Source organism: Opisthocomus hoazin, chromosome 3 (assembly GCF_030867145.1).
Source record: "Opisthocomus hoazin isolate bOpiHoa1 chromosome 3, bOpiHoa1.hap1, whole genome shotgun sequence".
NCBI lineage: Eukaryota > Metazoa > Chordata > Aves > Opisthocomiformes > Opisthocomidae > Opisthocomus > Opisthocomus hoazin.
In genome coordinates this window covers 77,844,735-77,870,138 of record NC_134416.1, presented here as the reverse complement: position 1 = coordinate 77,870,138, position 25,404 = coordinate 77,844,735, and positions in this window count along the sequence as shown.

Below are 25,404 nucleotides of genomic sequence, written 5' to 3'. Positions count from 1 at the left end.
GTTCACGTATACTATATTTACCCCAGACTCGGAAAAGAAGGAATAGGCAAATTGTATACCATCTCATCATATAGCATCTCTTATAGCACATAGGTCCTCTTTCCTTTATCCAACTCCCTTGAATGAAATTCACAATCCTACAAACAGAGTCTTTTTGTCACTTCTTCTGAGTGTGAAGCTGCCTAGTACCCCAATCATTGCTACAACATAATCTGTCAGGGAATAAAGCATGGGAGAGAGTCTTCAGGCCTGAAAAATTTTTTTTCTATTCAGTTACCGTCAGTATAGGAAATTGCACATCTGCGGGGTTCCCTGCTGGAGAGCTCAAAGCTCTTTACATATAAAAGGGAATTAAATCCTAATAACTACCTCCCATTTTATCCTCCACTACATAGGAGAGGAGATTCATTATACTTGTCCCTTAATTTTCTGCTCAAATATAGTGTCTTCTTTGTCTGAGGTAATCCAGCCTGACTACGCAATACTGATCTACCATCATTGTGCAGAGCACAGACAAGAGTGTTCAGAACAGGTGTACAGAGAGGAAGAGTAGGCAGATTCTCCTAATGAACTGTCCTGGTTTCGGCTGGGATAGAGCTAATTTTTCTCCCAGTAGCTGCTGTGTTTTGGATTTAATATAAGAAGAAAGTTAATAACACTGATATTTTTAGCTGTTACTAAGAAATCAAACACTCTTTTTCCAGTTTCTCATATTCTGTTAACAAGCAGGTGTGCAGGAGCTGGGAGGGAGCACAGCCAGGCAGATAGCCCAAGCTGGCCAATGGAAATATTCCATACCATACACGTCATGCTCAGTTTATAAATGGGGGTTTGCCAGGGGACAGGAATGTGTTTTTCTCCTTGTTATTAGTATTAGCATTTCCTTCATTGCCTTATTAAACCGTCCTTTTCTGAACCCATGAGTTTTCCCCTTTGTCCATTTCCTCTCTCCACCCTACTGAGGGGGAAGGGGAGGAGTGAACAAGTGGTTATGCAGTGCTTAGTTGCCAGCTTCCAGTTGGACCACAACTTGAAGACACTTGCAAAATGCTATACTGGGTAAAGAAACGTACTCTGCAAAGTTTCTTTGGCCTCTGAAAAATCATTGCTGTAGACTCCCAAGCTCTGCAAAATTCAAGAGTTCGCAAGCTCTTAGCCATGAATGTTTCCACATTGAAATCCTTTTGACTCTAGGGTGATCAGGTATCAAATATTTCTAACTTTTCAAAGCTGCAGATGAAAGGGGTACCTAATGACAGGGTTTTCATGTGAAGAATCCTGGATCTTTCCAATTTAGATATGTATGTACCAAATGTATGCCTAAGACATTCTCGAAGGTATCTTTAGAGTTTTTGTCTTCTTCTTGTCCATCTCTACTTTCTTCTCCAAACTGGAGGCTTGCCCAGTTCTCGCTTATTGCACGAGAAAACTTCCACGAAGGGTAACTTCCTAGAGTAAATGAGTGACTACATTTGAAAGGGCAATAGATTGATACCTTTGAATGGGTAGAGGACTACATGATGTGCTAAAGAGTTAAATTGTTTATGTATTAATAACCTGCTTCTGCACAACTTCTGAGAAGTCATTGTAGTTGCACAGATATGACAGATTTCTACTCAACAATCATTCCAAGAGGAATGGACATTGCTGGAGCACATGCCAAGGGCTAAGAATCTCTTTTTCAGCAATTATTCTAAAATACTACTGATGCTGCTTATAGGGTAGAAGATTATACATGCAAGTAACAAGCCATCATACAAATCTTTAGATCAGAGTGATTTATGGGGGAAAATGAAGCTTATTCTAAGAAATATTTGATTCTGTCGCATCTGTGAAACTCAGAGGTATCTCACATCACAGACACAGGCAAACACAAATAGAGTAAGCTTCAAGAATTTCTATTATTGTTCTAATGTATGGCATTAATATTTCCTACATAGAGGCCATAATTAATCAAGGATCTTTAATTCTACTTAAAAGACTAACAAGAAATTAGTGAAAAAATTATTGTCCTTTATGCAGTTGTCTACTTGCTGTTAAAACTCTCCATGTTCAGCATTCAACTTCTTAGTGCAAGCAACTTGGTAAGCTATAACGACTCTTTATTGATGGTCTCCATCAAGTTTCGTAATGCTAAATCATCTCCCTAGCAACACTTCCAAATGCTCAGATACAGGTGTGTAAAGGTAGATTTCAAATAAAGATAAAGTTCCTTTGTTTGATAAAAGAGATTAAGCTTCAGGATCCCGTCCTTCTCTACAGTGCAGCACAGCAGGTGCAGTAATGTCCATTCCATAAGCAGAATCATGAAATGAAAAAAATTATTAGAAAATACTCTTTCATTGAGCCTGAAGAGTCTATTAAACATTCCAGAATGTGTGAATTTTCCTGAGATTTCACAGATTTGGGGCAGAATTTTTCTTGTATTTCTGGCTGACTGTGCCTGGATTGTAAAAGCACAGGAGTTTAATGTTCAAAGCTCTAAACCCGGTGAGACAAGAGGCAAAGAGCTGCACGGAGGCCGTTCAATAAATAAGTTCAGATTTATCTGTATCAAGTCAAGACAACACGGATGTCTGAAAGTTATTATTGAATGCCACTGATCAATCTCCGTTTGTTTCTCGTAAATATTTATTGTTTTTCTCATAAACCTTTATATGAATGACCCTGTAATGTATGATAAAAAGTGACAAATAAAGTCAATACCAAAATCACCCATAGCCATTCTTAATCAACCTTTACAGCCATAGAGCTCTACCCACCACCATTCCTCTGTGTATTTCTTCGCAATGATGTTTTTAGAAGACGTCCAGTCCATAAACTCCCCAGTAATTCTAAAACTTCTTGCTACAAAAGGAGAGCATTGCTTCTTATAAAACACAACATAGCAAAATAAATCTGAAGATCCCAATCATGTGTATGTTCCCAGCAAAGTTTTGCTGGCAATGTGAACAAGCATTTTCTGCTTTAGGCATCGGGTTAAGAAAGCACTAAAGCTCATGCTTATTTTCATCTGCGTTCAGGAAAGCGTTTTTTATGAGTCAAAATTTGCATGACTTAAAGGGCTTGGAGGACATAACTTATTCCTGTGGCAGTCTTACGTTCTTTTGCTATCTATCTGTAATATTCTCCTCAATCAGAGTGCCACTGTTAAAAGTTAGATTCCTTGATATATGCATTTTTCCTGGAGTGGTAGAATATTTTTAAACAAAAATATTCTTAGGTGCTTATAGAGAAGAGAATATCAGCTTTACATAATTATAGTTATTATAATTGTAATTGCTAAATATTTTGGAAAGTCTACGTGGGTTTTAAAAGTACACACTGAACATCGTCCTGACAGTGATTTTAACTAGCTGTAGATTACACTTATAATAAGAAAGGCTGTTTGTAAAATTTTGCTTAAGTGTCTTTCCATTAACCTTATGTAGGTAGAAAAGTGAAACATAAATAAATTGAAGAGAGAAGACTTCGTGCTGTATCACTAGTCAATGACTTCTAAGATGTTTTAGAAGCTCTTTATTGTAGACATATGTAATGGAAGGATATGGATATTATTCACATAAAATGCTTGCCTTTTTAAGACCCCATTTCATCTATTATCTTTTAATGACACATGATGAACAAAGTCCCTCTGCCTTCTCCCAAGCTGATGCACCACAACAGCAGTTTATAACGACTTCATGCACAACGGGGTCTTAAAACTGTGGGGTCAGGAAGACCAACTTCTTTTCACATAAGGAACAAATTTGTGGTTTATTCCATCGTCAGCTTAAGGATCCATGTTCTACATATTTGCCTGAAAGAATGACAAAATAGGAGTACTTTTTTAAACTTGTCCCAAAATCTATAGCGTGTCTTCTTCCTCAAAACACTCAGATTACATTATTCATTATATTGCTTCATTCTCTGAAGATCTGGTTTCTATCTACAGGCTTTTTCTCCCCAGTTGATGTACACAAGAGTTAACTCCTTGGCTTACTACTTCAAAATCATTCCCAGTGATTCAGCTTCTACACACCATAACCTGCACCTTGCATGGGTATATTGTGGAACCCACCCCACGGGGTGAAGGAGGAAAACCAACATCCATGCAGGCATGCAGCACTCAGCAGACCACCTTTTTCTGCCCTACCAACTTTCTAGTTCAAGCGATCATACTGACAAGCATTACAACAGCAAAGAATCACTTTCAGTGTAGGAAAACATGTTGCAACATTAATGGCACTGCATAGCAATGCAGTCAGTTGTGGAAGGAGAAAACAATTTTATATTAAAACAAAACCAGATTTACTCACACAGCCAAGCCCTCATATTAACTAAAATACATCCAAGATGACTCTTCAGCATCCAGGCACCAAGATATCCATACTCAGTTGTTTGGCCAGAATTTCTTGAAGTGACATAGGAGGGCAAGTGGCTCTGGCTATTGATTCCTTATTACACCTTGGTTTTTCTTAGGCAGGAGACTGTGTGCTGGTTCTTGATCTAATAATACATCTGTCCTCTTCAACTTCCGTGAATTTATTTTAGTCTTCTGATTTGGGTATGTCAGAGCTCCAACTCTTTTTGCCATTATTTCTTAATGGCGTGAGTCTGATCTAGTCTGGGTGAGGGCTGTCTCTTGCCGTAGGCTCTTCTGTTCTTTTCCAGAAAAGTCACATGCTGATATGCTGTGATCTTGATAATGTGGGTAACTGAGCGTCACCAGCATTCTGAAAGCCTTTCTTCCCTTCCTTCTCTTGCTTCCACAACCAGACATTCCCTTTCATTTGCCATTCATTCAAATTTTAGTGTTTCCACGTTTAATGCCACTACAGATCTCTACAACAAGATTTGCCCCTTGAGGGCAAAAGAGGTATGCAGGGCAACATCACTGTCAGATAAAACCTTGAGAGGGGCTGGTGGTTTCAGAAGAATCTGAAAGGGGAACTGAATTCAGAGAGTTCCCTAGAAGTGAAGAAATTATGGGTAAACAAAGCAAGACTGTGCACTTAGGCTCCCTGCTATTCACAGGCACGGCTGGAGATCAGAAAAAGTCCATTTAATGCATGTCACTTTTGCTAGGTTTGTTTCTGACCAGTAGCACTAATTTGTGTTTGGTTTTTTAATCACAGCTTTAGCTGAGCAGAAATTAGGAGAGAAATCTAACGTTCCTTATTACTATAATCAAACAAGCATGCTTACAAAGAAAATGCTTGGTAATAGTTTATTGTGCCTTTCATATTTAAAACCTCTTTACCTGTCACGGCAAGATGATCAAGAGATACTCAGCATGTCATCCTGACGGTTCCTCTGACATGGCTTTAATAACAGATACAATCTTACATGCTATGATGCTATTTTCTGCAAAATTTTGTGGTACCTTGTTTCATTCATTAAACACCCACTTATTTGCAAGAATCTTCCTAGCATTTAAACATTGTTCAGACCCCAGTAATTTCGTAAACAGCATAAAATTTCAAACAAACAGCTCAGTCTCACAAATGGTTTATACCCATCTCCCAACCTACCAAAATCTATCAAACTCCAGTCTCAGAAATTAACGTGCCCTCAAGCTTTAATCTTTTACCAAGCAGCGCTTTAAATTAATGTCTTACTCTGCATTAAAGGAAAGTCACCACACATATCATTAGGTGAATTAACAAAGGTTTGATTACTTGGGAATTGCACCTTTGACAGGTCTTTACACCTGCTCTTCTACAAATCCAAGAAAACTTAACATTATAAATAGTATTAAACTTCCCCATACTCTGTATGAGAATTATATGACAATATTAACATATAATCTATGTATGTATATTCACATGTAAATAGCCAGCACTCAGTAATCTGTGTTACAGAACACTCAATTAAAAAAAAACCCAAAATATTCTGTATCACTATAAAAACATTTATTTTTCTGGTTTGAGTACACATGCTCTCTACACAATACAGCATCTAAAACCTCTGCCTACAAAAACACTCTGCTCAAAATCAGACAAGGGTTGTGGCACCCACACTATACAAATCATTGTGGTAGTTTGTCCGATAGATCTGCTTTTTTTGAAAGTCTATAGAATGCATAAGGTGAAGATACTTGCACGTTCGTGTAAAGGCACAGATGTGTAACAGACAAACCGTACAGATAGTGCTATTCACATGGGATATGAATCAAGTAAAGGGATTTTTGAAGCTAGATCAGGCTACATGTGATTTAAGATATAACGTGTCACTGACTACCTACAGATAATGTACAATGCAGGGTGAGGCAGGCTTCCGGTAAGACTTGTCTGTGGCATGTATCTTACATGCAATTAGTTTTCCTCTATTGTCTCAAGAGAATCCTTGCTTGAAAATTGTGATTTATTGCTAAACACTGGTTTTTGATTTGTGGCAGGCATTTGCTCCTTTTTACTTTTTCTAAGCTTGCAGTCTGGAGGTAGCTATAATCCTAAAATGGAGTACTGTAGTAAAAATTAAATCAAATCAAATCAAAATTTAAAATATCAAATAATCACCCAAGCCACTAGAGATTTTTAAAAAATCGGTGATAATACAGATGTTTTCCTTTTTTATCAATGAAGGGTTTAATAACATTTTATTCGGACAAGAGAGCATATGCGTTTTGACAGGACTCAGCAGACTAAAGCAAGATTTAAAAGATCATTGGCTTCGCAGTTAACTTATCTCTTTTAACTGTTAACAGTATAAAATACACTTTCTTACAATACAGTGAGATATGCTTTTATAAAACTAATTTAAATTTCCTCATCAAATAGAGCAGTAGAAACAGGCAGCTATTAGCAAAGTAACATCAACAACTCGTTAATTAGTCATCAAATAAAACAAGATTAAGCCTCTTTTAATTAGGGGCATTTGGAGAGAAACATATAGCTAATGTTAGCACAAATAAATGACTCCCTGCAATGCATAGATTGTTTTATAGAGACAAGAAAATCCACTAAAAATTGGGAAAAGCTCATCTGCTCCATTAAAACACCTCCCTTGAAAGCATCACATCCCCATGCGCTCCTGAGGAACCCCGCAAAAAGAGCTTCCATATGTCGCTTCCAACCAGAATGTGCTACAGGTGCATTTTGTATTAGAAGACAACTGGAAACATGTCAGGATACAAACTTTTAAAACTATGGTTCAACAAGTGTTCTGAATGCTGCTTGATATCACGAATAGCCCTAGACTTCTTTTTCTAAGAGAAAACAGAAAGGTAAGCATTCACCTGCTACTCATAGCAGGGATGCCTTACTGCAAGGAAGGGCTGAAAAAAACCTGAAAGAATAGTGAAGGCAGTGGAAAAAGTCTGTGCATTTGGAAACAGCTGCACTATAACTCTACAGAAGTTATGCATTTCTTCTATCCCTAAATGTCCTATCAGTAACCACACAAAACCCTCTCCCAATCTCAGGCAGCCTTTTAATAAAGCCCTAAACTATCAAGGTGCTAGCACTAACGTAACTTCCTAACTCATGAGATTCCTAAGAACTGAAAACTACTCTTTTCTAAAAATCAGACCTTTTTCGTGGAAGCTCACAAAGGAATAGTTTCTGATTTATGTAAAATAACCCCTCTAAGTGTCTTGCACTGAAGTCGTGCTATGTATTTACCCCACTGATCTTTTTTATTTGCTTTGCTTTAGTCTGTCTTGCCCAAGAAACATGTTTTACAAGATTTCAAGGCAAATGCTGCCAGTTCTGTGCTGCATTCCAAGGAGATGGTCTAGATGTTCTGACTGAAATTTAAACATACGCTGTGCCTATTTTATTATAATGGTGTTCTGGTGCAGTAGTACAATTTCCTTGTGGCAAATCACATAAAACCAGTGAAGGAAGATGCAAGCTGCAAATTTTGATGGCCTTTGATATTTTTTTACTAAAATAAAGCACTTTTTAAAATCTATGGAATTGCTTGTTCACTCAGTAGTAAGAAATAACAGATGACAGGGTTAAAAAAAAGCCTTGAGGACTAGAATTATGCCAAAATTGTTTTATTTTGTTTAGTTAAAGAATACATGAGCATGAGTTTACATCACCTGGTACTGAGTTTTGTGCTCAAATTGCATTAAAAATCCCTTATACATGTGACTATTTCAAGGGCTTCACTTTCAAACACTACAGCAATGCCATATTCGGGACAGCACACACACCTTTGTTAGCTTCTACCACTACTGTAGAACTAGGGTTGTTGTACTGCCAATTACGTGTTCAATTTCTTGTTAAAATTATATGAAGATCTTAATTCTCAGGCTCCATCTCTTGACTTTTCTCTTGTTTACATATCCTGTACAAGTTTCTCAGAAAGATAAATATTAACCACTAATACTTCACAGTATCTTGACAAGAAACATTATGCAGAATTAAATCTATGCAACATCAAGAAACAGGTTTTTTTTTAAATCAATCAAGAAACAAATGAAACTGTTAAAACTACAAAGGACTATCTAAACGGCTGTCAATGCTTCACATTCCATATAGCCATAGATTTATTCAGTCTTCCAGTATGCTTTTTTTGTTATGCTCCAAAAGCTACACTAGTTAAGCTGTTAGAAAATTTCATCTTTTGTTATCAAGTAAAGTTTCCAGATCTTGTGCTAGTTAGAAAAATAATTAAAAGAGAAAGCCTTTAAGGCAAAGAGTAGATGTCCTGTAAAAAGCCTCAGAAATAAAAAAGCAACAGTAACAATTTATCATTCTTGTTACTATAATAATCTCAAAGGCAGGGGGGGCGATTTAAACCTTATTCATAATTTTTGAGATCTTGAGTTTGGCAGCTGCAGTATCATATATCTTATTTTTGAGGAGTAACTTAAATGAAAGGTTCCTTGCCAATACTTCAATATATTTAAAAAATGAGTCATATGTGGGAAATAAATCAGTACTCAACCAGTTATAAACCTACAGGTGACAGTTTACAAGAAAAAGAAAGCATATATCTACTTGTATAGACGGACTATATACACTGGCTTGCAAACTATCCCTGAAGCCAGCAACAACTAGAACTTAGTGCTCAGAAAATATAGGACTTTTCCTCTTCATGCTTTCCTGCAATGACTGCCACTCCAGAGAAGACAATACAGCCTGAGCAGAAGGAATCTTCTTCCCCCTAGCAAATACGTGCTTGCAGTTAGCAACACAGTCACGTACTCATACAAAGGCTTTGAGTCAGAAAAATGTATTAATACCTTCTCTCTTCTTGAAGCAGTTCCTTTGGCTTCATAAGGACTCAAAGTGAAACACGTCTGTACCTAGCACGAAGCAGTAGCGCACATCTGCCTTCCTCCCAGTAAAACACTGATGCTTGCCCACTCGCTTGGTCCCATGCTCTTTCTGCAGTTCCCTGCTCCCTCCTAAGAGCAGGTAGGACCTCTTGAGAGTCATGGAAACCAATAAAGATTTTCATAAATAAAAGCGCCGTGCCCATTTGCACAGAAGCATAGTTGACTGGAAAAAGATTATTGAATGATTAATAAGACTCATTTACACTCTTTAAATATATGCTCCTTTCTCTAATAACACATCAAAATGCAAACTCTGTGCATTTACAACTTGCATAGAAATGGATATGCAGGAAGCTCAGGGGTTTTTGAGTTCCCACTTTTAAGTAAGAAGAAATACACCCTAGCAAACAGCTTTCACATAGCAAAGCCGTAAGAGGTAGGAATACATGTAAAAAGCCTTTCACTAAGAAACAAAGACATTTCTTGTTTTTATAGCAGGAAAAAGTGCCTTGTCTGAATGCAATTCCATTGTGAGCAATTATAGAAGTATTTGCTGAACATAAGCGTGAGTTAACACATCCCTCTGAAGCAGGCCTTTGTCTTCACAGCAACCTTCCCTGGACACTAGAAAGAGGAGGCTGAGCCTGCACATACAGGGCTGACAACCAGCATGAGGAGTGTTCCTGACAGTTGAAGCGGGTATGCAGTTTGGGACAAATAAATAGTAATCTCGTAGGTACTTATACCGGTCAACATCAGAGTTGTATAGCATATTGACTTCCCCTTGAATTTACCAAGGAGATGTGAAGAGCTGATTAGCAGTGTTGAAATATACATTCTGATTTATTTCTTTTGAGTTTGGAGATATTACGTATGAAAGCTGACTTGGAGGATTTACCACAAATGCTGTGAGGTACCTCAGTGGTACCTAAGGTCCTTTGGTAAGCAATTAAGATATAAAAGAACATTGAAAATAGTAATAATTATCTCTCTCTAGAAATAGTACTTTAAATCCTTGTTAATCTCTACGAGAACATGAATCTAGGCTCCCTACCGTCAGTGCTATTATATTGGCATTAACATGTCACATTAAGAAAACCCAGTTTCCAGCTTTGGAGGATTAGTGTTTGCTACAAAAGACTCAAACACCTAGAGACGAATTAGAATAGCAATAATAATAAAGTTGATCTTTCTAGTTAAAAGAAATCTGACGTGCAACAAAATTTATACGTGAAGGGTATAATTTTAAAAAGCCAAGTAGGAATCAACACTGCAGATCAACACAATGGTGCTTCATTTCTTAGGAGACATAGAAGCTTAAAAGAAATGCACTAAATAATACTTTATTTACCATTTCTCTGTGTCAGTTTAACAGGGGCAGTAAGAGGTGCTTAAGTGACCTTCATTACAAACAACTGACGAGAAGCAGAAGACAAGCATAGCGGCTGACAAGAATATTAAAAAAAGTCATCTTACTTAAACTTGACCTGCCTTCTAACTAAATTCTTGCAAGGAATATCCAGGATATTTGTCCCATTCAACCATTTATGAATAGATTTTAAATTCTATTGGGTGTGCAATAAAATTAAAGTCTGTCTTAAGAGCTTTACACATTTGCATCACTGAAGAGTTTCAAATCAGCACATAAGAATACAAATGTGAATATTTTTGTGAGGGTTATTTAGAAAAATTGTGAAATATCACATTGGAAAAGGACTATCACCGTAATTAACACTTTCCAGTTACTAAGAAATATAGCTATAATAGCCTTTTCCTCCTTTAATCACTGAAAGTATGTCATGTATTTCAATTTCCTATATTGCATCAAATACTTTTTTAAACCCACTGCCCTGCAGGTAAAGAAAAGGACAGTGTGTGATGCATAATGTGTAAAACATATAGAGAAGGCCCAGTCCTGCCCTTCCTTAATTTCTGGTGTAACTGATGCTACAGCCATAATTAGCTGGATGTTGCCCTCTCATGTAGAGTCTGACAGCATCAAAAGATGTTTAACTTGTTCAATTATCCATTCAAGAAAATGACATGGATAATTATTTAAGTCTATGTGGAAAAAAAAAAGCTTTTTGAATCTCAGTGGCAACTACTGAAATATATACTCTGTCATTTACATGACTCTCAAAATCTTCTTAGCGTTTCGCTTGAGTGAGTAATGTAGTAGCATCAAATTTATTTGAGACATTAGGAGAAAGAAACAGTTTTTAAACATGTTCTGAAAATGCTTGAATCAAACGACCACTGAAGTCAAGGGATGCCAGGGCAACATGCAGCTTCAAAATATGAATATTGTCTGCATAAATATGTTTCAGAACACACTGCAATTTTCTAGCAGAAGTTATATCAACAGAAGCAACAGAATCTGATCCCAGCTTTTGAGTTACCATATGTTCATTGAGTCAAAATGGCTAGCGGAAACTTAGTTTAACATTTCAGTTGATTTAGCAGATATTCAGCAAAACAGATAATGTTTTGTCCTCAATTAACATGTGTAAATAGGCAAGAAGAAATTCTATGAAAGTCACACTTATATCACCTTAATATTGCATATGCTGTTCTGTACTGGCCAAGCTATTGTATCTCTAGATGAGAAAACTAATGTGCCACTGATAACACAATGAAAATAACCACTTTCTACTCAATCATTGCATTAAAAATATTCAACCCATCTCTTCATGAAATTAATTAACTTGTCTCTAGTATGGAAAAGTGTGTTAACACAAGGATTAAAATCTGTTTAGCTAGGGCTGTCCATGTTTATTGCATTATTTTCTTTAGAGAAAGTATGAAAACAATGTTTTAACCAGCAAGTGATACAGAGCATGGCAGTGTAGTTCACCTTATGATGACATAATATGTTGGGAAACCTCATGCCATCCAGAAATATACTATATTGTGTGATATTTATTTGTTATGATGGCTAGAGAACTACTAAGTGGGCTATTGCTTACAGTGTCATCTGGAAGAAAATGACAAATGTCAACTAGATGTGCATTACCCAAAAAAAGATATCCAGAAAATGCTGAAAGGGCAATATGCTAATAATAAGATATGAAAAAACCACTCTAACAGCAGGCAAATGATTCATATGCAAACATTTGCTTTATAATTTAGAGAAAGTAATAAAAGAAAGTAGTTTGCCTGAAAATTCATACTAGTGCCAAAATCTTCCTCACTGAGAAAGTAAAGGGGGAATGTGATACTTTCACATGTCCTTAAAATATCATATCAGTCCTTCCCCCTTCTTCTCTGTTTTAATTCCTTTTTCCTTTTGCCTCCCTGCTTTGCAGTTCATTGCAACTGAAAGACCAGCAGCTGCATTGAACGACAAAAACATGTCTTTTTAGAACAATATAAGGATTTCTGGATAAGGGAGTCATGCAGTCACTGATCTAGAAAAGGGGTTTTTAACTGTTACTCATGGCTGGCATTCTTATAAACTAACCAGGGAAATATAATCCCGAGGAAACTACTATAGCGTAGATGGAAAGCTCAGTGGTAACCTCACCCAGGCAGCTGCTTGCCTGTGAAAATGCAAAGATGCACTGAGCAAATTTTCTGAGATCTGTTTTGTGATGAGGACGAGTACCTAACTGAGAGGAATAATCAACTGCACAGCTACAGGACTAGAACAGCTGCCTACACCAACCCTACAGAAAAGAATCAACAATAGCATGAAGAAAAGTTAAACAAGCCACTCAGGTGTATAAACAGGTGGTTAGGAAAGAAAATCTAAAAGAATGGCATTAGCTTAAAGAAAAGGAGAGGGGAGACAATGGTAACAGCTTCAAATACAAAAGGCAATGACAAAGAACAGAAAAATCCTTTCTCCATGCTCATGAATAATGAATTATGGATTTAAAGTGCAGCAAGATTAATTCACATTAAACATGAGAAAGGGATCAGGGGTAAAGCCATGCACAGGAACAGCGTGTCTCGAGGCTGTTCTTCAGGAATAGGACAATTTTTTTCTTAGATATCCTGTGCCTTCAATAGGGTCTGGACATGCATATTGTGGCTGATCTGAAATTGAGATTCAGACAAGTGACTAGGAAGCTCTGTCAATGTCCTCTGAAAGCTAAGTTTGGAACAAGCAGATCTTACAGAATTTTTTCTAACACCTAAAGTACCTAATAACTTATCTCCAAACATGGCTGTCATATACTGCATGGCCTCCAGAAATGAGATTACATTTCAGAGACAATAAGTCTAAATGGAAACCCAACACTGAGAAGCTTCCTGAAGGATCAGAAGATTTCAAGTCCATCCATAAGAAGCACAGAAGTTCCCTCTATTCAGTCCTGTGGTACTTAAGCCATAAAGGTCCCTTGACATCTTCTGGTGAGATCCTTTATTTTCCTGTAAATCTTCCGTAACACATCTGGTTGTGCTCAAAGCATTTAAACTCAGCCAAAATCCCTACATCATCTATGACCAGAGCATAAAGGGATTAACAAATTTAGATGCCTGAAGGAAGGAAAGAACTATTATTATAACCTAGCCTGACCTCCACCTACAGGAAGGAATCATAAATGTAACTGGAACAAGAGTATGCCATTAATATGACACAAAACTAAAAGGTACCTGCTGCACTTATTTAGAAGAATTCTACAACCTTGACAATCACACTTTTAATATGACTGTTGTTTAACATTATGAAATGCAGATTGCTGTGCCTCCTGTAAGAAGAAAAAAGGCATCCTGTTCTTCATCGGTTTTCATTGTGGAACCCCCCCAACTCCAAGCTGTATATAGATTTTCTGAGATAGACGGGAAATGATCTGTCAATCAACAGTCTTTAGAACAAGCCTAAATGCATTCAGCTTGCCTTAAGAAGATCAATATTAACATCAAATGAAATCCAGGCTATGCATTCTGCATACAGCATTTATCCTGCTTAAAATCACAGAATTACAGAAAGGTGGGGGTTGGAAGGGACCTCTGGGGATCATCTAGTCCAACCCCTCTGCCAAAGCAGGGCCACCTAAAGCAGGCTGCACAGGACCTTGTCCAGTCGGGTCTTGAATATCTCCAGAGAAGAAGACTCCACAGCCCCTCTGGGCAGCCTGTTTCATTGTACCATCACCCTCAGAGGGAAGCAGTTCTTCCTCATGTTCAGACGGAACTCTCTATGCTTCAGTTTGTGCCCATTGCCCCTTGTCCTGTTGCTGGGCACCACTGAAAAGAGTCTGGCCCCATCCTCCTGACACCCACTCTTAAGATATTTACAAGCATTTGTAAGGTCTCCTCTCAGACTTTTCTTCTTCAGGCTAACCAAGCCCAGCTCCCTCAGCCTTTCCTCATAGGAGAGATGCTCCAGTCCCCTAATCATCTTTGTAGTCCTCCGCTGGACTCTCTCCAGTAGTTCCTCATCTTTCTTGAAGTGGGGAGCCCAGAACTGGATGCAGTACTCCAGATGGGGCCTCAAAAGAAGTGGGGGAAATGAGCTTATGATATTGCATAGTCATCCACCTCCACCCACCAACCTGCAAGCATTCCACACTTGCTCAGTAAAGAGCCTCAGGTAGTGCAACAGAAGAAAAAACTTCGAAAACAAATGGTAACCACTGTATTCTTTTTATTTTTTAGTAATCTTTTAGAGATAAAAGAAAATCATCATCAAATTTTCTGCTTTCTTGTATCACATTCTTGTTGGCTCTTCCATAGGGGACCACTTCTTTCAACAGGCTGTCATTCCAATGTATGATACCTAATATGAGGGAAGGCAGACAAAAAATTCAAAAGATTATTCCCATCAAGGTTGCTGTATGAGTCTCGTTTCCTCATGGAACACTAAAATTATCATTTTAACTTGCTGTCCCTACAAACACACACTTTATATCAAACAGTGATTAGCATCAATAATCCAGAGTCATCAAATTAGCATGAAAATAATTATGCTGGGACATGACAGAAGCATGCACAGGGACTCAGCTCCATGCAATATGGGATCCCTGCTCATTCCTAAGTTTCATTAAAACTAAATACTGTCATATGCTTTCATATCCATTCATGATGGTTTAAGCCTGTTTTTTTAACAAACTTCTTTTATAGCTATATAGGTATATTTTTGACACTCTGCCATTATACTAAAGTCCGTTTCTTGCACTAGTTTTTTTCAGTATTTTAATTTTTTTTGTTTCCCAAGTCCAACAAGGCTGGCAATGCAACATTATGATTGTCTGATTATTTCAGAAAATGTGTAATGTTTGTCAGCATGCCTGCTGCACAGCTGAAATTGCCTTTTTAACACTATTTTCAGCCTTGCTCAGTGGGATGTTTGCTTCTTTTTCCCCATTTGTGTCCAAGTGCATGTATAGGCAATAAGTGCAGTTAAAGTATTCTTTGGATTTTTTTCCATAAGTTAAAAAAATAAAGTAAAATAAAACACCCCTGTAACTTTCATGCAAGTATCCATTTTGAGGATATCTGATTCTGCATTCCTTTTTGATAGTGGACTACCAAAAAGGTTTCCACTAAAGCATCTACATTCTTTATAGGACAAATGGAGGTATAGTTTCTGAAAGCAATTTACTTCTTTTAGGGAGAGTATTTGCTAAATGAGAAAACACTGAAACGTGATGACAATGTACAAGAAATTTATAACCAAAATGCAGGCTTTCAGTAATGATGTGCCAGAATTTTGGACATAATCTTACAAATGAGAAATACAAGAACTTGCAGCTTAGCAACTGACATAAAAAACATGGAAAAGTGAATAAAGTTTTCTACTGACTTGAGTGGTTTTTAGCTTAATTATCAGGTATTGAAACGCAGCCTTCTAAAATCAATTGTCCAGCTAAATAAGAATAATAATATCTACATGACAGCAAGTCATAGCTTAGGAGTTAGAATACCCTGCAGACTCCATTTCTTGCTGATTTCAAACAATATTTTGGCACTACAAAGAAGCCCACATTAGTATCACTGTATACTTATTTATATTTGAGACTGTCAAAGAGTAAGGTGATTCTTCCTCTCCTAACTAATTACACAGGGTGCATATGGCAACTAGGTTTTTAACCTGGATGTTTCCATTGTGTCAAAAATTAGATGAGGCAAATCTAGAGCTGGGTTGGTGTTTGTTTTTTTGTTTGTTTGTTATTTTGCCTATAATGTCAATTTAATGGATAGATTATCATTTATACTGAAGTTTCTATATATCTCTGTGATTTCCTTACCTGTCCACCAGAAGGCTCTTGCGATTTCGGCTTTAAACCATTTAAGAGGGACTTACACAGACGAAAGGCAGCACTTCTCATCCGCAGCTGCCTCTGAGGAATTGCTACCCCGAAAGGAAACTGCTAGTGCATGAAACAGGTTGAAAAGTTGCAAAACTGACAGTGAAAATAGCAGACACTGTAATAAACATTGTTGTTTCAGTCACAAAAGATCAGGTAAGTTGTGCAACGTATTGGAAAAGATATATATTAATCAAAATGCTCTCTTTAAAGAGTAGCTGACTGCCATATGCTTGGCACCTTAGCACTGCAGGACAGTTCTGAAGTTCAGTTAAGTAAGACCAAGTATCAGTTGCATGCTACTTGTTCTCATTGCATGTTAATCAGCAACAAATCATCCTACAGAGCAACAACAACGAAAATTTATTCTTTTCCTAAGAGGTAAGGAGGTGGGAGAGCACCTGAGGAGCATCCAGTTTATATCATGCTTAAGTTACTGTCAGGGTCTTGAATGCACTGACTAATGCAGTTAAAAATATTGTCATTATTTGAGTAACCTAATGTCAACTGAGCAGAAACTTCTGGTTGCAAAACATGATTATCCTTAGAAAGCATTAAGACACTCCAAGAGCTTACTCTCACCAGTGTCTGATCTTGATCTCACTACACATTAAGCAATATGATCCATCTCTGTCACACATGCAGAAACACAATCTTCTGTTATCCCAAGAATATCACACACACAAGAAGCATCCCATATATAACAACAAGTCCTTGATAACTTTGAACCTGAGACCTTAGGGCACAGCTCTATTTCAAAAACTGTTGTTCTAAAAATTGTGTAACTTCTGTTATCTCCAATGATTATCTTCCACCTACAAGTCAAAAAATTGGCTTTGAGCTTGACTCATAGCAGACCACCTCATTACCAATAAATGCGAAAGCAAATTACACCTTCTACCACACCTAAATATGACAGGTGTTCTTCAGACTAAAATCTCAGTTATACCTATTGGTATACCCATTTAGGTATACAAATACACCAAAATTTGTAAGGAGCTGGGTTAGGGACCGATGATCGAATCCTCCACACTGTTTTACAATCGAGATTCATCTACAAAAGCAGTGTTTCCAAATTCCTTAGGATGCAGATCCAGGTGACGATTATTGAATTTACCAAGCATACTCTTGGTGCTCCTTTGAAGTAAAGTGTTGAGAAATCTTCAATAAGCATCTTTTACAAACAATCAACAAATCTAATGTACCTAAATTTTCAAAAAGCTTTAAAATTCCCACCACTAAAGTTTCCTTAAAAAGTCAGCTGTCTGGAGACAAAGTAAAGGCCTTTTATAACTTAATTTATTAAAAGAAAGGAAATGTAGGGTAGAATTATATGAATATTTCTCTCTATGGAGGAAGAAGCGCAGATACCAGGAGGATCACAGATGAACCTGCTCACTTCTACATCTTTATAAATGATCTGGGAAAAAAGCTGACTTGTGAAGTGAAGATACAAATTATTCAGGATCACCAAAATATAAGCTCAATGCAAAAAGTTACAAAGACTTCTGCAACACCTATGGGGGTGAGAGATAATATAGTGATAAAAGCAGGAGTATATGAACTTCATCATAGAAAAGTACATAACAACACACATGGAAAAATAACAACACTGCATCTGCAGTGATGGGCTCTACTCATACCAATTCAGCAAGATATCTTGTCACCCTGAACCCCTTGAAATTTCAAAGGTCCACCAAAAGAAGGGAAAATGAAACATTTGCAATTGCTTTAAAAGGAATAGCTATCACAAATGCAATTTTACTACTGCTTAAGCCATGATACGCCTAATTCTGATCATCCCATACAAAAAACTAGGCAAAAGAAGTAGGAGCGGTACAGTAAACAGCAAGATAATAAGAGTGATCTGATGTGTGAAAACTATACAGTTTTATCTCAAGAAAATACAAAGAGGAATATGCTAGAAGTAAACAAATTGTTGAAAGATGTGGAGAAAGTAAGCCAGGAATAATTTTCATTCTTTCTTATGAGACAAGCACCTGTGAGTGATCAATGAAATCATCACATAGCAAGTTTAAAACAAATAAACATAATGCCTTTCGCATGGAAAGGACAGGTAACTGCAATGCTCACTGCTATAGAACATGGAGGCCAAACATGCAAGTGAGTTACAAAAGGAGTTAGACGTATCTCCAGAATAGAATGTAATCAGTGGTTTTCAATAAGGTGCTCCAGACACACCCCACAGCTCAACAGTCATTGTTTTGTTGATTATGAGAACTGGAGAGGGAATGCCACAAGGAAATACGATTTTTCCTTTTTCCATGACACAGATTCCCTAGTCTGCAACTACACAGGCTATTGAATGAGAGCAAGTAACTCGGCTTTGCTCTTCAGGAGCAAAGAAGTGTGGTCCATACGTCGAAAAGTCATAGATGCAATTTCCCCAAAATATTAAAGGATCCTGGCAAAACCAGAATTGTATCATGCAATCTTTTAAACTGTTTTTGATCCCTCCAGTTGTGCTCCAACTACAACCAAAAACCTTGCCATTGCAAACATTTCTAGGTTCAAGATAGGAATGTAAAACAGCTTGGACAAAAAGAATTAACCACTCTTTAAAATCATGTTCTCAAGAAAAAAGAAAACACAAAAGAGTTGGGAAATAGATGAACGAGAGCAGAAAGAAATATTTGATAGATTTGAAGCAGTAGATACATCAGTAGCAAGGAAATACATGAGTTGGGCCACATGAATAGGCAGCAATGTATTAACTGAGAAGTTAGTCCTGGACTTTCCCCTTTGCCTCTATCTGCCTGTAACAAGCAACTGGTTCTGCTGCTGGGTCAGCAGTGGCACTCCCTCAACTTGTCAGTGCATCCACAGTTTACAGCTCTTCCAATCATGTACATATGTATAAAGTTAGCCAGTCCTCAGTTGAACCCTATGTTGGCATGGTAAAGGAGGTGCAAAGGTGGGTATGTGGAGAAGGGAAGTGGAGAGCTGGGAAGAAAGTCAGAATTGTTGATTATAATTACACATGCTCAAGAAAAATCTATAAAATAGTTTTAAAAGCTTTTTTTCAATCACTTTCCCTTTGAGGTGGAAGGTGTAATAAACAAAAAGCATATAAGATTTGTTCTCAAACCGGTTGGAAGGTGAAGGAGGCCCCCCCCCTTCCCTCTTACCTTGTTATTTGCTGTATTGTTAATGTGCAACCCTTGCATAACCACTTCCTTAATCATTGTCAAAAGAATAGAGCGGGGATTTCTATGTACTGGGTCAACATGACCAAATAAGGAAAGGAACTGATCCACAACACGGAGGAAGACTACGGCCTTCATCCTCACGACCACCAGAGCGACCAGAGCGACCCCCTAACAACAGCATGCGCAGCCACAGAAGGAGACCACGATGTGCTACGTGGAACTGGAACTACTGAACTATAAAAAGGGACTCTGGGGGAGGTGGGCTGCGGACCGTTGGCGGAGCAAGAGACTCCCTGGCCACCCAGTGCTGTTTTGCCTGCTTCATCGCTTGCTTAAATAAATTCTATTGCTAATAAATTCACACTTGATTAATTAACAATTAGCTCATCAATTTGGATTCGTCACAGGAGGCGAGCATCTATAACAGAAGGCACCCAAACAGATGTATAATCTGGCCAGGTTTCCAGATCCATCTTGAAAACTGATGTGGTGCTCTCTGTGTTGAGAATGGTCATTCTGTCCACGACTATGCAGCTACGAGCACTGAGGACGTGCTTTGGGCACCTTGTAGTACTCAGTAAGTCATCTGGAGAACATAATGACTTGACAGCTACCTCTTTGAATCAAAACAGATGATGTTCACTGGCACCTTAGAGACCTTCAGTAAGCCATTTTATCTATTTAGCTATTTATGCATGGCTGGAGTTACAGCAGATGTTTATTCCCATTCCTTAAGTTGACAATGAATGTGTCTGGCCTAGACACACACAGTGATGTTTCCAGATCGTGTGTCTCTTGAAATATATTTTTATTAGTGCAATTCTCACCTAGGGAACTGTTGATTAGTGTATTCAAGCTGTGTGTACAATATACCATTTTCTCATTCACTGAGTAATGGATGAGAACATTGTAAAGGTTTAGTTTAATCTCTAAACTTCACTATCAGCTAACTTTGTTCTTCTCACTCTCACATCTTTCGCTGCCAGCTACTACTAAATCTAATTTGTCTTTCTCCACAGGTGTATGTCAGTATTTAAGGTGGCAGGAATACCAAGTTAAGATGACATTCTCACAGTTCTCAAAATTACTGTGCACCTGGATTAATATTTCATTGCTCATGAACTGCACAGTTCATGAAATACACTACTGTAATAATTCTGTCTCAATGTAATCAGGTGGTAGAATCAAGCGAAAATCTTTTGCTAGGAGACTCTCCCGTTGGAACGCTGACTCCACAGTATCTGAACGCTCTACAGCACAATGCTGACTCCATAAAAGGCTCCGATACAAATAAGACAAATGATTTCCTGACGCCTTACATTTCCACAGCCCCCTGACAGTGGAGTTAAGCAGCTTTGGCATTGAGCTAAATGAGCTCTCCAGTTACTGATCTCCCATGTAGGCATGCTCTGGGAAAGGACAAAAACTTCCTTCCAGTTCCCTGTCTACAGATCAGAAATTCCAGTGGCACTAATCTGAGGTCATATTGACTCAGAAAAACTTCATAGGCACCTGAAAGATTAGCAATAGTAACAGCTAACAGCAACAAAAATTGCCCAACCTTATATAAATGGACTTTCAAAGAACTGAAAGGAAGCAACAATGTTTCTAGTAGTTACTGAAAATAGCTGGTTCTATAAAAGAGAGAAAGAATAGCAGATCTTGGCTATTTTCAGTCCAGTAAGACTTTTGCTACTTATTTATTATGTGCGGGGATAAGTTGCAAGCCACACAACTCTGGTTCTACATGTTCTAGTCAACAAGGTGTATCTTCCCTACACGTACTTCATCCACTGCACTCTGGCAGGGAACACAGGGCAGACACAAATGGTCTCTCCAGTGCTAACAAAAAGGTTCTCATTCACACTAGTGAAGGCATCTAGAACCAAAACAACTTGTATGGCAGAGCTCTAACTTGCTAAGTTAAGCAACACTAAGTCTTGCAGACGTGGTCCTGTGCTGCTGCCAGACGGTTCATTAGCACAAGGTGCTGTCCGGCAATGAGAGCACAAGCAGGAATTGTATGAAGAAAAGAGATCTGTGAGAAAGTAAGTCAGTTAAATAAAAGAAATCAAGTTCCCAAAGGGATAAGACTCATTTAAAACACAACCAGCAGATTGCATGAACAAACCTTGGGTGCTAATGCTGAGATTGCCCACAGTCTTTTTCATTTAAAATTGATTATGGGACAGCAGTAACTGTTTGGTAAGCATTTTTAAACAAAAGATCTCATACCTCAGTAAGTTCACAGACTGTACAGTAGTTTACAGACAATACTAACAAAATGTCGTGGAGGATGAACCGGGCTCGACACGACGATCAATGTGATCAGGTACAAGCTGTTTATTAGCCTCAGATAGCTCATTTTTATATTCCCCATTACATATGCGGCGATCCCTCATTGGCGATAATCAGTTTAAATCACATAGCAACTCGATTATGATTGGTGTGCATTACTTGTTCACTCGCTGTGCTCGTGGCCTTCTTGCAGGCAGCAAGTTCCTCTTCGGCATCCGGAAGTGGTTTGTCTCTGCATTCTTACTTCCTCATTCCAACCGCAGTTTGTCCTCTGGATGCCCTTGTGGCCTTATGCTAAGGCTCTGCGGCCTTATAGAGAAATGCTGGATTGCTCACATTCCCCAGTCCTTTAATGCTTCATCCTCCACAAATCCCCCTTCTTTGTTTTGAGCAATCCAGGCCTGATTGAAGACCTTAAACATCAATTTTCTTATGCAGCTTAAAGCACAACCTACAACAAAATTTTTCTCTCTCTCCAGTAAGATTTGCATAATCTTTCTGACTTGTGCTTCCAGTTCTGCACTGACAGAAGGAAGGGGAAGAGATTACATCAGGCCTTTTCAGCTACCAGAAAGTCAGGACAAAAAAAAAAAAAAAAAAAAAAAAATACTGTAATAACAAGCAACATGCTACCAATTTGTCCTGGGTTCAGCCAGGACAGGGTTAATTTTCACCGGACTCAAGGAAGAGGCACAGCCGGGTGGGCTGACCCAAGCTGGCCAACCAGAGCCGGGTATTCCATACCATGTGCCATCATGCTGGGTTCCGGTGGGGGGGGGAGCTGGGCGGCAGGAACTCGCACGCGGCTCGGGAGGGCACAGCGGCGGTTCAGTCCGAGAGAGCGGTTCTGTTCTGCAGGCTCTGTTCTGCTGGTTTGTTTTGTGTCTTCCCCTTTTCTGTATCGTTGCTCCTGTTCCCTTTGTTTGTGGTTCTGTCAAACTGCCCTTATCCCGACCCACCAGTTTCTGCCTGTTTCTTTCCATTCTCCTCCACGCCATGGTGGGGGGAGGGGCGGCCGCGTGGTGCTTTTGTTGCTGGCTGCAGCCAAACCAGAACATTAAATTGGCGCCCAAGCGTGGGGCGGGGATAATGGCAGGGCTGAGCAGTGGATGTTAAAACACCTTTCCAAGATTTTGTTATAATTTGTTATACACATTTTTCTGTGTTAGTTAACTAGTAACCGGTAAAAAATGTTTCTGACTTTGACAAGATGGCTCTGGTATCTAAATCCGTGCTTGCTTTATGTGTTTGTTGCTGTGTTGTTTATCATCGCGGGAAAAAGAATCAGGATGACGATTTTGCTCTAGTGTACGATATCGACTTATGACATGATAACATCACTGTACATGAAATTAGGCTTTTATTTGCATGCGGCACTGCGGTAATTTACATACCTCAGATCCTATGTCTTAGAATTTGTGAATAATCAAACACAGTCTGTGGGGAAAAACGAAGGGGATACCTTCCCCCAGTCTTTTGCCCCCCCTCTCTCCCTCAGGCTGGTCCGAACAGCTTTTGAGAATTTCGGGTACCCATGGGATGCTCAGGCCAGCGTGTTTCTATTGTTCTGCCTCCTGAATGGGTTCAGGTTTTGTTTAGGGTTAAACAAGTAGTTAAGAACATCATGCAGAGACCTGCCCCGGGGCTGGATAGCTGTGAGTGGCTGGGTGTGTGGGACAGCATGGGCAGGTGTCTAGGGCAGTGGGCACCCCCAATGCGTTTTAAACTCACCCCTGAATAAGTACAGAATCCGGACAATCTAGTAAAATACCTGCAAAAAGTGTGCTGCCACCCTGGGAATTCCAGAGAGACACAAATCACAGCAATGTGCTGGGGTCTGGCCCACCCATACCGAACCCGGTTCAACCTGATTCAGTGCCCTAAAGGGGAAAGAGGGGGAAACGAATCGGCAGGCACTGCGGCTGGTGCTGCCCCCTCAGCCGGCCCTGCAGCCCCTCCAGCCCAGCAGGCAGTCACAGCCCCCCCGACCGGCGTCACCGCTGCTGCAGCCACTGACTTTGTGCCGGCTTCCCCGGTGCACACGGCAGTTGCTGCAGCTCCAGCTCCAGCCCCAGCTCCAGCTGCAGGCATCGCAGCTGAGCCCAATGACCAACCTGTGCCGGTAGCGGTCGCCCCTGTAAAACTAAAAAAAGACGCAAAGAGAGCAGATCGCTCCCGGAGGGATGACAATGAGCCAGGGTCATCACGGGAGATAGAGACAGAGATCATCACCCGGTCCCTGTCCCTGGGTGAGCTGCGAGGCATGCGGAAAGATTTCAGCCGCCACCCAGGCGAGCACATTGTCACCCGGCTGCTGCGGTGCTGGGATAACGGGGCCAGCAGCTTGGAATTAGAGGGCAAGGAAGCCAAGCAGCTGGGATCCCTGGCCAGGGATGGGGGCATTGACAAGGCCATTGGGAAGAACGAACAAGTCCTCAGCCTCTGGAGGAGGCTTCTGTCAGGCGTGAGGGAGAGGTACCCCTTCAGTGACGATTTTGTATGTTACCCTGGCAAGTGGACCAATATGGAGAGGGGTATTCAGTACTTGAGGGAATTAGATGTGCGGGAGCTGGTTTACTATGAAACAGACGATGACCAGTTACCCACAGACCCAGATGAAGTCCAGTGCACAGCATCTATGTGGAGGAAGTTTGTGCGGAGCGCACCATCCTCGTATGCCAACTCACTGGCAGTTGTAAAGTGGAAAGGTAAGGAGGCACCAACAGTGGATGAGGTGGCTGTCAGACTGCGGCAATATGAAGAAACCCTCTCTTCCTCCCTTGTCTCAGCTGTGGAGAAACTAGTCAAGCGACTAGAAAAGAATATGTTCAACTTCCCACCTGTAGGGGCCAGCATCTCAGCTATTAGGGGCAAGCGTTGCTCTGCTCAGGAGAGAGAGTACAGAGGCTACACACCACGGGGCACCTTGTGGTTCTACCTGCGTGACCACGGAGAGGACATGAGGAAATGGGATGGAAAACCCACCTCAAGTCTAGAGGCACGAGTACGTGAGTTGAGAGGTAAAACAATCATCAAAGGGGATTCTGTTAGGAAAAATGCTGCTCCAGTTTCCAGCAGCCAGCTCTCCAGGCCACGTAGACAGTTTGATCTTGATTCCGATCCTCTGGAGGGGACCTCCAAGTCATTCTTACAGCAGGTGAGCAGCAAATTCTCTGACCAGGATTAGAGTGGCCCTGCCTCCAGCCAGGTGGAGGAAAGGGACAACCGCGTTTATTGGACGGTGTGGATTCAGTGGCCTGGCACGTCAGATCCACAAGAGTATAACGCTCTAATGGACACTGGTGCACAGTGTACTTTAATGCCATCAGAGTTCAAAGGGTCAGAGTCCATTTGCATTTCGGGAGTGACAGGGGGGTCCCAAGAGCTGAGTGTACTGGAGGCTGAAGTGAGCCTCACTGGGCAGGAGTGGCAGAAGCACCCCATTGTAACTGGCCCCGAGGCTCCG